Here is a 15,006-nt window from a genome sequence, read left to right on the forward strand (position 1 = left end):
TTTAAATTGATCTATGGTAGCCTACGGTAGAATACAGAAGCAGTGTGTTCTTTTAATCAGCTTTCTGTTTGATATGTGCACAGTTTGGAAGAGAAGGGGCCGGCACACTGCACTCTCCACCATGTTACAATCTAGCAGAATAACCTGCCGATGCCCTGCAAAGAAACGTAAAAATTCTGCCCCATGAAGTTCAACCAGGGGGAGCAGAGGGGAGAACACAGGTCTTATTGTGCTGGGAATTGAGCCAGAGCTTGAGTGGTTTTACAGCACAAACAGAGTGAAGGCATTGGTTATCATGGCAGACATCCCTTAACTAAAGCTGAGAGGAGAGGGGCTTGTTGTGGCAGTGAGGTTGTCATCCCGCAGATAGGTTTGTAATGCTCAGGAGAGTGGAGCGAGAGGAGGGCGTGTGTGTGTTTGCAGGGGGAGCATCAAGTAGAGCTCCTACATCTCGTTGTCATTTCACTTATTTCATTTTTTATTTATTTTCTAACCAGCTTTGAAAAGTATGAGATGAGCACTGTGTTGATGGCTGCTCAAATGGTGAATACGGTGCATGGGCACAGGAAGATTCATTCCACTTCTATAATTTGCAGGAAAATTACTTTACTCCCCCGATGCTGCTTCTATTTATCTTTCGCTGGCTACATATGTAGGAAGAAAAATACGCTGAGACAAAGGAAGCAAAGTCCCATCTAGTTAACTGATGGATTGTGGACTCGAGCCTCATAAACACATCAGCTCTGGACATGCAGCATGTTTGTAGCTGTTTAACATGTTGTCCATTAGCAGGATCCAGTATCATCAAAAATGTTTAATAGGACCCAGGAAGTTTAAATGACTTTGGTTTGCCATCAAGAGGTTTCTAAAGAAAGATCCATTACTGCAGATATCCAGTTATCTGGGAAAAAAGTCATGTTTTTAGACTTCAGGCATCACAAAATAAAGGCAACTGAACTGTCAGCAGGAACACATAACACTTTGTGTGCCAGGTTGTGAAATGTGTGGAAGCATTTCAAAGCTAAAATACAGAGCTACAAATTCTAATGTTATTTTTTATGAGGATTAATGTTATGAATTATTAATATTGTCAATATAATTTTATTTGTCCTCAAAGTAGCTATAAACATTTTCATTGTTTTTAGTGTGAGAGAGAAACCATGAATATGAAATGAGGGAATACACAGCAACACACTGATGCCTTGATATGCACACAATCATTTATTTATCAAATCAAGTACACAAACACACACAGACATACATATTTAGATTCACTCACTGCAAGCAACAATAACATTTATTATAATCTCATCTCACCCTTTTTCTACATTCTTATTGCATTGCTCATTTGTTAGAGTATGCATACTTTTGAAAATCTATCACATAACTAAACTATTTCACATATACTGTAGTTCATACAAGTTGCTAAGATGTGTCGAGTCATCTGTAAATTCTTTCGAAACCTGTTGCCTATAGTTGTTGCTGCCTCTTAAACTAATACTCACACATTCTCCTAAAATTGTGAGAATATACCTCACAATAGAAATGATTCAATCGTGATTTAATTATAGAAGGGAATGAATGATGGAATTATTACCAGTTGTAACATCTAGAGTCGCAGGTAATTGGGCCCTTTGCAAATCACATTCAAGACTGGGATGGCAATCCTCAAAACAAAACATACTGCCTGTCATTTCTTTCTTAGGTTCACAGTTTGTTCATCCTTCCTCTCTCAGCTGGGAGATAGACAGTGTCTTGTTTCCTTTCTAGCTCCCATGCCATCTGGAATGTTAAATGGCAGTGAGGAACAGAAAAAAAAGGTAAAATGTAATTTGAGCTAAGTGCTCAGGCACTCTACCAAGGACACCAAGGTCATAGATTATCAAATACTTACATTAAATGTGTCCATTTGTACTTTTCTCTATGCCTTTCAAACGCATTACCATCAGTTACCATTGCTGTCTTAACATGGAAAATCGTAGACATCCTTTAGTCATCATCAACATTTTGGCCCTCTGTCCCTGTCTTGATAATCTTATGTTCACTACATTACTGAACTCTTAAAAAATCATGACGGATCTACTGTATTATAGCACATATTTATTTAAAATATAATATTGATATCAAATTAGACCAGAAGACAACATTGGTGAAACAAAAACACATTATGAACCTCAAAGTAAGACTCTTTTGATCTCACTCAATTTATTTTATTATTATCATTTAAACCTATATATAATGTACATATAAGTGCATTGTGGTGTAAATTAGTTACACTGTAACAATTACACTGTCGTTCAAAAGTTTGTAACATTACATTAAGGTACACAAATACACAAATGCTGCATCAATTGGATAAATATACAGTAAAACATTATTACAAAAATATCTGTTTTCTATTTTAATATATTTTAAAATAGTTGAATGGATCTCAGTTATGCTACCAATGACTGTCTATACATTACTTAATTTGCAGTACACTGCACACACACACACACACACACACTGCTTCAGCGTATACCTTCACAATAGAGCGGCCACAAGCGCACAGCAGCAGAATTCAATCACATAATCTTTGATTGTTTTGGTTTTCTGCTCCAACTCCTTCAACTCAAACAGAAAACAATAAAAAGTTTTTATTTTATTTTTTCAGTCAACATGATCCAAAATTGAATTTTTCACATTTAGTAGGACTTTTTTAAATGTAAGTCAAGCTCTCTGTTCTCATTTCAGCTACAGTCAGATATCTAATACTGGGTTGCTTCAATTTTATTAAATATAAATCTCAATGATTGGTTTTGTATTTGACCCAAACATGGTTTGCAACAACCCATCTTTTTTTTTTTTTTTTTTTTTTAGAGTTTACAATTATGTGGAAGCATATTCTGATAGACTCTGAAAACATTTCAGAAGTGTAAGGACTGTTAACTTGAGGAGTTTAAATTTGGCTGAGATGACAGAGATGACAGCTGGGTGTCCTACGGAGTGTCAGAATGGCTTTGATTTTCTCAAGCTATGGCTTGAAAGTTAATCAGATGAATAAATAACTACGTTATAACTTCATAATGATCATGTCTTGGTTCGGAGTTTTGAACCATTACACGGCAGATTGTTCTGTATTCAAAAGCTCTAACATGGCAGTTGAAATTCTCATAGAAATAGATAAGAGCTTATTATTGTGCACATCACAGTTGAGCTCCTCTGAACTACATATCCTGTGTTAACAGCACTTGGCGATACAGAAAAAAAATGAACTTCAATGTTCTGAGGTTGTGCTCCACTACACAACACCAGACAGAAAGCTTGGAGGGAAATAATAAAGGCTATACTTGCACCTTTCTTCTTTCCTCTCTTTCTTTTGGAGGTGAATCTCCCTTGACCGCATTGCATTTCAGTTTGGTTTAGGCAGCTAAAAGCCCCAATGGGGTTATTGGGTGAATGGTAGGAAGGAGCTAGGCAGACTCAAAAGGAATACATTTCCAAACTCATCAGGAGAGCTCAGGCGTAATTCTTCCTGCACCTGTCGATACCCAGGTGGGGTGACAGAGAAATAACACTGCTGCATTATTGAGCCAACCTCTGGAAATAGGGTCAATGGACAGTCTATGTTGCTTGAATGGACATAGGTCTGAGATCGCTCTTATTCCGTACGGATTGGCGAACCTCTCATCCTGGCTTGGCCTCTATGGCAGACAAGGCTAAAGGGTTATGATGGTATGATGGAGGATTTCTTCAGAAAGGTAAAATATGGCCAAAGCAGAAAGGTACTCTATGAATTAGTTTGTTCACTGTAAATACAAAATAGGTTTAGTAGTGTTGATAAGATGCAGACTATTCCTTTATCTGTTTATTGTTTTGGATCAGATTAAACAGTAATAGTAATCCATGAAAGTGTTTTAATGGTGCCTACATCTCATTTAAAATATCGATAGCTTTTGATGGATTCTGTACATTTGCTTCTTCACTCAGTCTTGATGAGCTGTTGTTTGCTATGCTGGATTTCAGAGGGCCTGGAGCCATGATGTCAGTAATGGAGATGGAGAAAACAGTGATTTTTCTCCTACAAGGAAAAGCAATGTAACTGTCTCAGCTGGGTATTTTGTATCCGAATCTGGATTCTGTATGTACAGAATTAAAGGCCTGTGGTCTGTGCTTGCTTTCAAAACATCCAGAATTTCAGAATCATCCCAGGAAATTCAGATGCAACTTTTGGAATATGGGAAAATATATTTCCAAGACATCTCAGGGGTGATTAGTGAAATAGTTTAGCCAACTCTGAATCTGTGAGAGCCACAGTTCTCAAGGGTAACACACTCTGTTTGTGTACATCAGGCAAATGTCAATGTATGCATTATGTGCTTCCTTGGAACTGAACCAATGTTGGCATTGCTAGCAGGAATTGAGCTCAAGGAACACCACAGAAATATTAGAAAGCCAATGGGATGTTAGTTTACTGGTTCAAACTGGGGATAAGTTAAATCAAAGTGGGATTACCCAGGACTCAAGTAGTAGAGAGTTATGGGACTGGAGTTTCGGATTCGGAAAGTGTAAAAAATTGCTTTGAATGACATAACCATAGCTCTGCATTTTATTCTTTAATATCCTTTCTCTGAAACTTTTTTCTTCTTCCTTTTACAGTAACATCCAGAGTTGAACTATTAGACACACTGTCTGCAAGCGTTGACCCTTATGTTTGTTCTACTTAATCAAACTCTTTGTTTAACTAAAAGCTTTTGTTGATTTTATATCACATCACGTGTTGCCTCGCATCCTAAATCATTTCTACATGTTATAAGCAAAGCTCTGCAATTAAGTGGTAGAACAATAACTTAATGAATTTTAGAGTTGCTGTTTTCTGGTGAATGGACAACCACAGATCTGCAGTGACGCAGCAGTCAAATGATTGTAACCTCTGAAGACATTGTAAGATTTCCCAAAGAGGTTGTAAGAGGCTGAGAGAGATAAGAAGGCCAGCAGAGGGCACTGTGACTCTTAACCATGGACATGGTACCTCTGTGTAGTTTTTAAGATTGGTTGGACCTATATCAAATGTGTGTCTCTATATGAATCGCTTCCTGCTATTCAGGATGTTCTCTTTGTGACTGACATTGCAATTATAGGTTTTGCATTCGCGAGGGCTCTGCTCGCATAAGTGTAACTGCAAAGAACACCCAGGCCTCCTAGATGTGTGATTATTACACATTTTCCTTCGGTCATAAAGGTCATAAAGCTTTTGCCTGTGACCTTGCATTCTTAAATATCATCATAAGACATAATCAACAGTTGGACATAATTTAATTACAATAAGCTGTGGATTGGTTCTAACCTTCACATAGGTTTAAAGTAGATGAGCCGAGAGATTGCCTTCTCTGCTGATAGAATACAGAATGCTGCTTTCACTTAGCCCTGGGGAGGGGCTGCTCTTCCATAAAGGAGCACCTGAATTTAAATTTTCACCAAGGACGCATCCCTCCCTCTTGTGAAATAACATGACACCCAAGTGTCAACTCTCAACAAATCCCGCACACATTCCCTTCTTCTCTCCTGATGATTCATTTCAATATTTCAGTACTGACTAAGGCCTTAGAAAAGCAACCACAAAGGTAATCCACTTTACATGTGGACTAATAACAGAAACTTGCTTTCTCTTCCTGGATCTGTGGTGACGAGTGGTTTTATACGGATATGAGCAATGCTCAATCATCATGTCTTTTTTCATGTTTTTGTCAAACCATTGCTTCCCCCCCCCCCTCTTTTGCCCATAACATAACAACAATGGATGGAAGGGGATGAGTAAGAGGAGGTGAGCAAGCAGGAAGAGGATGAGGAAGAGTAAGGTATAGAGAATGTTGTCAAGGCTTTTTTACTGTAATGTTTTTTGGCTTTTGCAGTTGGCTCACTGTATTTTCACAGTAATCAAGTAATGATACAGACATTTGATAGGCCTACTATTCAATATTCAGTACAACTATACTTGCTGTGGATAAAGTATACAATTTATTCACCTTTGTAAGTTGTCATCACTATACTTTTTTTAGGTAGTTGCTAAATTTGTGTACTTATTTGTTACAATATTTTTTTTTTTCTTTAACTGCATGCTCTGGATTCTGTGTTCTCCATGTTTTGATGTAGTGTCTAAAAAATGATCTGTAGTGTTTACAATTTTCACTCGCTGTGTGTATGATCTGAGATCATTGTTTGATTTTGAGCACAGATAAAATGGTTTTGAGGCTATTGTTTGATTTTGCCGAAGAGTCAGAGGATCTGTGAATGTGATTTGAAAATTTGGTTTTGTGGTTAAGGTTTTGAGAATGTGAGTGATGCTTTAAAGAAATGTGTTCATTTCAGTAAATGTTGAAATGAACATTAAAAATAAGATAAATAATGCTGTAGACGTAATGTTTATTCTTAGTTCATGTTACTAATGAAACCTTATTGTGAGGTTTTACAGATTTTACGATTGATCAAATAATTCTGAAAAAGATCATGGGTTCCACAAAAGTATTAAGCAACAGACTATTAGCCTAATCTAATAATCAGCAAAATAGAATGATTTCTCAAGGATCATGTCACATTGATGGCTGGAGTAATGACTGCTGAAAATTTGACTTTGCCATCACAGGATTAAATTACATTTTAATATGTTAAAATAAAAAACGGTTATTTAAATTTTTTTTTCACAATGTTACTGTTTTACTATATTTAAATAAATGCCTTGTTGTTGAGTGTAAGAGACTTATTTCAACAGCATCTCAAAATCTTACAGACCTCAAACTTTTGAATAGCTTACAGTCTGTATAAAACATCCACATTTCACATCTTCTCACTATTTTAAAATTTCCCCATTCATCTTTCTCTTCCATGTCTTATTAAATAGTCAGAGGCATCATGAACTAATCAGCCGTCATACATGTTTTGCATTTCTCATTAGTATGCTGCTCAGAGAGTTTTGCTTTTGGGCAGCAGCACAAAACGGTCTGATCTTCCACTGACTCAGGAATCCCTTCTGCTCTCCTCATTGCTTTATATCCTGATGGGCACTGGCTGCTCATTTCTAAAATATCAGTCATTGGCAGAATAATACCGCTGTCTGAGTCAGGGGTTAAATAGAGGAGGCTCTCAGAGAAGGATTGATTGGTGGATTGAGAGGTTGTGATTGCACTTTCATTTCTTCTTTCTTTTCTGTCCATCTCCCTGTGTGTCTGTACAAGGTGACAGTGTGTATAAAATGTCACCCGACAAACATTATCTCTCTTGGATGAATTCAGGCTGGATTAAAAAGAGCACTTGAAAAAAAGATAAATAATAGTGAATAAACATGTATGTAAGATGTGACAAGACTAGGGTTACCAACTGTCCTGTTTTCCCAGGACATGTCCTGTTTTCATATAACAATATAACCATTTTCTATCCATACAGAGGAGGCATAACCTACTTTTAAATGTATTGAAATTAATAAGGTATCTTTGAGTAAACTTCGAGTATCATTTGAGTAGGCCCACCTGTTTGCCGGGCCAAGTGTCCTGCTGGTTTTTGGTAATCAAAATATGGTCACCCTAGACAAGACAAGAGAAGAGGTGGTTACTAAAATAGATAAATAATAGTAAATAAATATGTGATATGTGAAAGGAGAAGAATGTATGTATTTTACAGTGTTTATTTCTTTGACAATTGATGTTTCCTGCTCAATCAATCGATTATTTGATTTCTTTCCCTCAGGGAGTATTCGCCTGCTTGAGGAGGGGAAGCACGCTGCTCAAACAACTAGTGATGGGCATTACGGCTCTTTTTTTTTGTGAGTTGGCCCTTTTGGCTCTCAAATGGCTCAAAAAATGTTTTGACTATGATAGGTGTGAAAATAATTCTAATTCAATTATTAAATGAAATCATACTTGCAGTGTCTCAATTTCTTTAAGAATGCATTGATTTGTTATGAAAAAGAATACTATTAAACATATGCATTTAAATTAGAACTTTTTAATGTATTGACAACATAAAAAAATATAATCTGAACAACATAATAGAACCCATATTAAATCAACCCGGTCTCATCCCAAATCGTCATATAACTGACGTTTTGGGACGTCTTTTGACCATACGTCAATATTCGCCTTTTTAGGGCCCCCTTAAACGTCGGTAGATGAGGTTATGGGATCCTAACTCTACCCCATACCTAAACTTAACCCTAAACCTAACCCGTCACCTAACTGACGTTAAAGGTAAAGCGTCAGTTGTATGACGGCCCGGGATCGCCATCTACCGACGTTTAAGGGGGCCCTAAAAAGGCGGATATTGACGTATGGTCAAAATACGTCCCAAAACGTCAGTTATATGACGATTTGGGATGAGACTGTGTTAATTAAATAAAAATAAATAACTGAAAAGATTAAACTGGTCCCTTTTTTTCTCTCTTCTTTATTGGCGGATGTGGCCACTATGACTTAAGTAAGCCGTGGGTAGATAGAGGCCTTGTTCTTCCACCAGCTCAGAGGATCTGCAGATCTTTGGAGGAGGGGCTCCTCCAAATAGGATTGGACCTCCATTATGGCATCTGCTAAAGGATTCCTTCATGCTGCATTCCCAGTTGCTCTCTCATCGAACAGGATCCAGGATCCAAACAGCAAACGTTTGTGGCACTACTGCTTGTGCTTCTGCTCCTTCTGCTCCCTCTGCTTCTTGTTGCCCTGGTGTCTGAGCTAGCTGACTGCTAGGGCTGTCCCTCCCTGCTGCTGAGGTGATTCTTTGAAGAGCCTCATCAATCGCTCTGGCATCACTGAAGGCTAACTTAAAACAAGTGCAGCGGTTTCTGATAGCACGTAATTATATTCCATTCTATGGAACTTTCTGTCCATTGATGAACATAGGGTGTCCATCAACTCTATTTGCTTCTCTCTGGCTGTTGGCTGTGATTCGCTGCAGACTCTTACACAGGAGTATCATTTTTGAGGCTGTCACATAGCTAAAAAGAGAGAACAGAAAAAAAAAAAAAAAATATATATATATATATATATACATACTACTTGGCTGTTGATTCAATGCTTGATTCTGATTGGTTGAGAGCGTAGGTGTGCAATTATTTTCAGGGAAAAGCACGGCTAAAGTAGTTTCAGGCAGGTTTGACCACATACAGTTCCATATCACTGCGCATAGTTAATTGTAATAATGGAAAATAGGATACAATTCATAACAAGGAACAAAATGCAGCCCCATGCGCTTGATCTGAAATTTTAGATGTCTAACTTCACAATCAATGGACACATACAGTTTAATTTTAATAAATAAAGTATGTAGTCCTATCTATAATAGGCTAAATAGAAAATTAAACCGAATAGGCTGTATAAACAGATAGTCCTGCGGCACGGATTTTCGTAATTATTCCAGATAATATAACAAATGAATAATTATTGATAAGCCTACTTGTTAAAAGGGCTTTGTGTGTTTCATTTATTGGGTTATCTACTGTCAATTATAGAAAACAAGAATGAATGAATTAATCAAAACATATTTAATTAATAAATAAAAAATACTATTGATGCACATGCTTTTCTGTCTCATTATCTCTCTCTCTTTCTTCCTCTCTCTAATAACTGCATTAATAACTGCATAAAGCCAAGACACACTTACTGTACGTTCACACCACCGCCGACTTGAGCTTCCAAAGTGGCCGTAAGTCATTCATTTTCAATGGAAGCTGGCTTTTCTCAACTGCAAGGAGCGTCAAATCCATCAGTGTCGTGTTTGGGGCGTTTTGAGCATCAATCAAAAAAGTTGAAAGAAGCTCAACTTTATGGTAATGAGCTGTGACGCGGTTCAGCGGCATGCAGCAGCAAAACGCCAGCAACCAATCGGAATATAGACGTCCTTCACGCTGGCTGATTCCGGAGACATACACAATGTAAACTTTTGTTCCTACCAAAACATTAGTTCTGAGAAAATGGAAGAGAAGCTAATCATCGCTGTTGCTGTGTTTCCTACTGGTTTTGTATCATTTCTGACCTGATGTTGTTTGCTTATAGGGACCACATGAGCACAACTTTTATTTGAAATATTTACGAAAGCTCGGTTTAAAGCAGGAATGCAATTAATTTTCACACGGTGACACCGATTTGACCGCAAATAATAATAATACATAATAATATCTAACTATTTTTTTTCCCGACCAAATGTGACCAAAACGGTTATAAAAATGCTGTCATTATAAAAGGTTTCTTCAATGTATTGCTTGTTTTTTTTTTCTTTTTTTTTTCTGTTTATTACATTTCATGTTGTGACACAAAATCATGCAGCTGTATCATACAAATAAATAGTTAAAAAATCATTGTGATTTCTGTATTTTTTTTTTTTTTAGATTATGTCTCACACTGGACATGCACATACGATGACAATTTCAGACCCATCCATGATTTCTTTAGGCCTGATCTTCCTGATGTTGTGCATAGCAAACCTGCATGATCGAGCTGTCTTTGAAATGTGGTCTGTGAAGGTCAGCCGATCATCAAAGTTTACTCCAAGATTTCTAACTGACCTTGATGGGGTGATTGAGGAAGAATCTAGCTGGATAGTGAAGTCGTGCTGTAGGGATTGGCAAGGAGGACGAGAAGCTCCGTCTTTGCCAGGTTGAGCTGCAGGTGATGTTCCTTTATCCATGCCGAGATATCACCTAGAGAGGAACGCAGCTCTAACACGTTACAAGCCTATCAGAAGCAGAGCAGGACGGGTCCAAGCGACACAGTTAGCGTCGTCAGTGAAAGCATGGAGCACAAGTTCATAAAGCCCGGGGATGATGTCTTACCTACGGGTGTAATTTCCTTATAATATCCCCCCCCCCCCCCCACTTTCAAATTCGTTCGTTGTGATTTTTAACCACACGCTGTCATCGCCACAGAGGAGCAGGTCCGAGCCTGTGTAAAATAGCTCAATGAAAGTTCTAATGAGCAGGTATAGCGGTTGCGACCATCGACTATAAAAATAGATTGCGACACAGTCAGTGATAAAACGGCAGAAATCTACAATGGAGGCCTAGGCCTACCATGAAAATGAGTCCACTTCAAACCTCAGTATTTTCTGTCAGCAATGTATGACAAGTGCTTTCAAAGTCAACGCATGCATTTTTTTTTTGTCGAGCTTTAATGTTTTAAAATATGGCAATTAACGCAGCATCCATCCATTCTTACTGTCCTTTAGCTAGGATTATGATCACGCACTTATTCACGCAAATGCTTTAAACCATTTCTGTGCGACAAGACAAAAGAGAATGCGCTTTCAGTGAATGTCCTTCTGACACACACACAACGCTTAAAACGCGCGCCAGTATCAAGTTCTCTTTTGCGCTTGAATGAACAATAACACACACATGTATGCCAGAATGTCCATTTTGTGGAGTATCCTCTCAAGAACAGTCTTAATGAGTTAAAAAAAATCTTAAATGGAAGTAAATAGTAGTGAGAGAATGAGATGCGTGAGATCCTGCAACACAGTCTCATGAAGATGCGTATCTATACCACGAGTGTCATTTCTCGTGGCATTTATACGCCAAAAGTGTTTTTTCTTGTATATGGTACGCACAAAAACCCTGGGTTAGGTTTAGGGGGGAGGGGGGTGGGGAGTTCGTGCGTATTATACGCAAAAAAGTGCGTATCATATGTACGCGAAAATCACGTGCCATATACACACAAAAACTGTTGCCACGAGAAATTACATTCGTGCCATAGATACGAACTTTCATGAGATCGGGCTGGATCCTGTCAGCAGTGGCAGATTTTAAAGTGACAGGAGCCATTAATTCTGTCTGCCAGTAAAATTAACCTAACAGCGGCAACATAAAATTACTAACTGCACTTGACTAAAGAATGCTTGTAGCTTTGATAAGGATTAACCCTCAGACGGTCTTCGTTTCGGAGTCACATCCTAAGCCTTCCCGGTCAGAAGTGACCGGACACCTAAAAATGAAATTTCCTTCATCCCAGTAAAACCAATGCAATTTATTTTTGTTCTATAATATTTATTCTTTGTAATTTAGTATTTTGAGACAATTTAATTGAATTTATTAATATTTATGCAATATTTATGGTCTATTTTTGCCATGGAAAAATATATATATTTTCTATGCATATATATATATATATATATATATATATATATTAAAATATTAATGCAGTATTTTAGTTTAATATAGAGTCAAGGCCTTCAGAAAAAAATTTATATATATATATATATATTTAAATTAATGAAAAATTGTGATTTTTTGTGTTTTTGTCAATTTCCCATTCATTTCCTATGGAGGTCATTTTTGACCAAAGACCACAAGTTTGACTATTTTTTTAAAGTCGGCGTGAAACGGAAGTTGAGATTGTCATTTTTTCCTTTTCGTGACGTATACAAGTGAAACGGCTTCTGAAATTAGAAAAAAAATGTAGGGCAGGGCTTGATTTCATCCTTCGGGAATTGATTGGATCGTTGGAGGTTGGGCGTTACAAACAATTTGAATGCGATTCTCTGAGAGGTGGTCCACCGATAGTCGCACCTTCATCGGATCTGGCCGCACCCTTTTGCCATTCCACGTGACCAAAAGAGAGAGAGGTCGTTTCGAAGGGGGAGGGAAGGGTAATGTATTTGATTAAAGATTTCAAGGGTACATGATTTTTTTTAAAAATAATGAAGTGCATGGAGTAATCATTTATAATAAACACTACAATATTACATATAAAAAGAAGATTTGTCTAATTTGATTTCATGCCGACTTTAAGACCACTTAGCATGCTCAGATCATGACCTCAATTTTTCTGTGTTCACATACAGTATATAATGCCATAAAAGTCAACAAGTTTCGTTACATTCCGATGAAGCTGTGTTTTTAAAAAAATCAAAACATATACTTTTTGTAATCAAAGTTTATTGGTGTGTGTATAAAAGTGTGTTTGGGTGTGTCTGTTTTGCACTGTAGATGTTGTAGAATGTCACTCCTTTCCTGCGGTGTACTTTTTTTTTTTTTTTTTTTAGAATTGTGGCTGATTTGTAGATTGCACGTACAAAAAAATCTGATTTTTTTTTTTTTTTGTCAATTTCCCATTCATTTCCTATGGGTCGGTCATTTTTGACCGAAGACCACAAGTGTGACTATTTTTTTTTTATGACTACTTAGCATGCTCGGATCATGACCTCAATTTTTTTTTTTTTTTTTTTTTTTTTTTGTATTCACATACATAATGCCATAAAAGTCACCAAGTTTCATAACATTCCGATGAAGCTGTGATTTTTAGAAATTCAAAACAGAAAATTTTGACCTTCGGACCAAAGACCGTCTGAGGATATATCTATATTTCATTTATAATTTATGCTGTGCGGACTGTTAAATATGACATTATTATGGGTTTAATGAGGATTGTAACATTTAATTCACTTAAGTTAAACATTTTGGGAAATTCAATTGCATTGAAATATTAGTAGCTATAGTATTAGTGATACTGGCTTTCATTCATAAAAAAGATGCCATTAAAGGTCCTATATGTAACTTTTTTAATAAAATGAATCTTTTTTTCATTGCCTGTGTTTGAAGGGATTGTAATCACACATTGCAATGATCCACTTTTCAGGTTTTGCACATTTCCACACACGTTCAGTACAGTAATGTTACTTCAATCTTACAGTTACACTGAAATTGTTCAGTCTAGTTCACTAACCGTTTTCGTTATCATATTATACATTCGCCTATGTTGACATTGCTGATTGTGAAAGATACACGAATAGTTAGTGAAATGGCTTATGCTATATAACATCACATGTCGGCTAAATGCAGTTTATTGTAACATTATCATGGTAAGAGCACAGAGCATTAGTTCAACATCAAGCTGATAAAAGTAGGCTATTATTGTAACTGCAGTTGGAGTTACATTAGTTTCCAGCATGTTGTGTGATGCTTCCGCCGATACGTTGAAGGTCTCCGTGTGGCCAGCAGTGAATGCTCGCTCTTGAGATCGAGCACGCATAAGCACACAAGCATGAGTGCTCTTGTTGCATTCTGAAACATCACCGCAAGAGGCCGCTAAAAAACGCATAGAGCACCTTTAAGATACAGCCCCCCTGAAGTCCTAAATTTTTAGACTTAAAATTATGTTAGAAGAAAAACATTACACAGTATTAATTAGCTGCACACCGCATATGCACAGTACTTTGGTAGCCTTGTTGTCCACCTAAATAAATTATAAATAAACATAGTTGATTAACAAAAAAAAAAAAAAAAAATAGTTGGCTATTTGCAGAATATTAAAGGGCACCTATTATGCAAAATTCACTTTTACATGGTGTTTGAACATAAATGTGTGTTGGCAGTGTGTGAGCAAAACCACCCTAGAATGATAAAAATCCACCCAGTGGTTTCTTTACAATCTCAATAAATCATATGCACTGTCTCAGAACGAGCTGTTCTGAGATTCAGCTCTTTGTGACGTAGAATTGAGTAAGGGGTTTGATTGACAGTGTGGTTGTGGCATAGACCCCGCCCTCGGTGATCTGTACACCATCCTCCATTGTTTCAACGACAGCCGGTAATGTCTCTTGGAAACATAAGTGTTCTGTTGTGGGGTGGGATGTAATAATGACATACATAGTAGTTTTCACTTATTTCCGACATCAGAGCCACTGAAAACACAGTGGATGTATTGTATTCTGGAAGTTTAAGTGGCGCCTTTCCTTCGTAAATAAGTTTATGTTTGAGCGAATCATTTTCTGACTGACTGTTTTTTGAACGAGGGTCAATTTAAAAAAACAGGTCTTGCTTCAAAGTTAATCCTCAAGTGTGGATCGTCGTCTACTGTTTGCGATCCACCGTCACTTCCATTAAGTGTATTTTATGATTTTTGAGCAAATAGTCATTTCAGTCGATGTCAGCCAATTCAACAAAAAATGTGTCTAAAGTTTTTGTCGTCGTAGGATGTCTGCGTATATAATTTAAACCTTGTTTGTAGTGTGTAACCACACGTTTATATATATATATATATATATATATAT

At 37.1% G+C, this 15,006-nt stretch overlaps 1 long non-coding RNA gene across 1 annotated transcript; it reads left to right on the top strand.

The window, feature by feature from the left end:
- Positions 1-5,749: 5,749 nt before the first annotated feature.
- Positions 5,750-10,311, top strand: LOC148998431 (uncharacterized). Its single transcript, XR_016157158.1, has 3 exons — positions 5,750-5,837; positions 7,720-7,795; positions 8,447-10,311. It is a non-coding gene; the product is annotated as an uncharacterized LOC148998431 (long non-coding RNA).
- Positions 10,312-15,006: the final 4,695 nt, after the last annotated feature.

The sequence above is a fragment of the Pimephales promelas genome, chromosome 1, assembly GCF_988280905.1.
Source record: "Pimephales promelas chromosome 1, fPimPro1.hap1.1, whole genome shotgun sequence".
NCBI classification, from domain to species: Eukaryota; Metazoa; Chordata; class Actinopteri; order Cypriniformes; family Leuciscidae; genus Pimephales; species Pimephales promelas.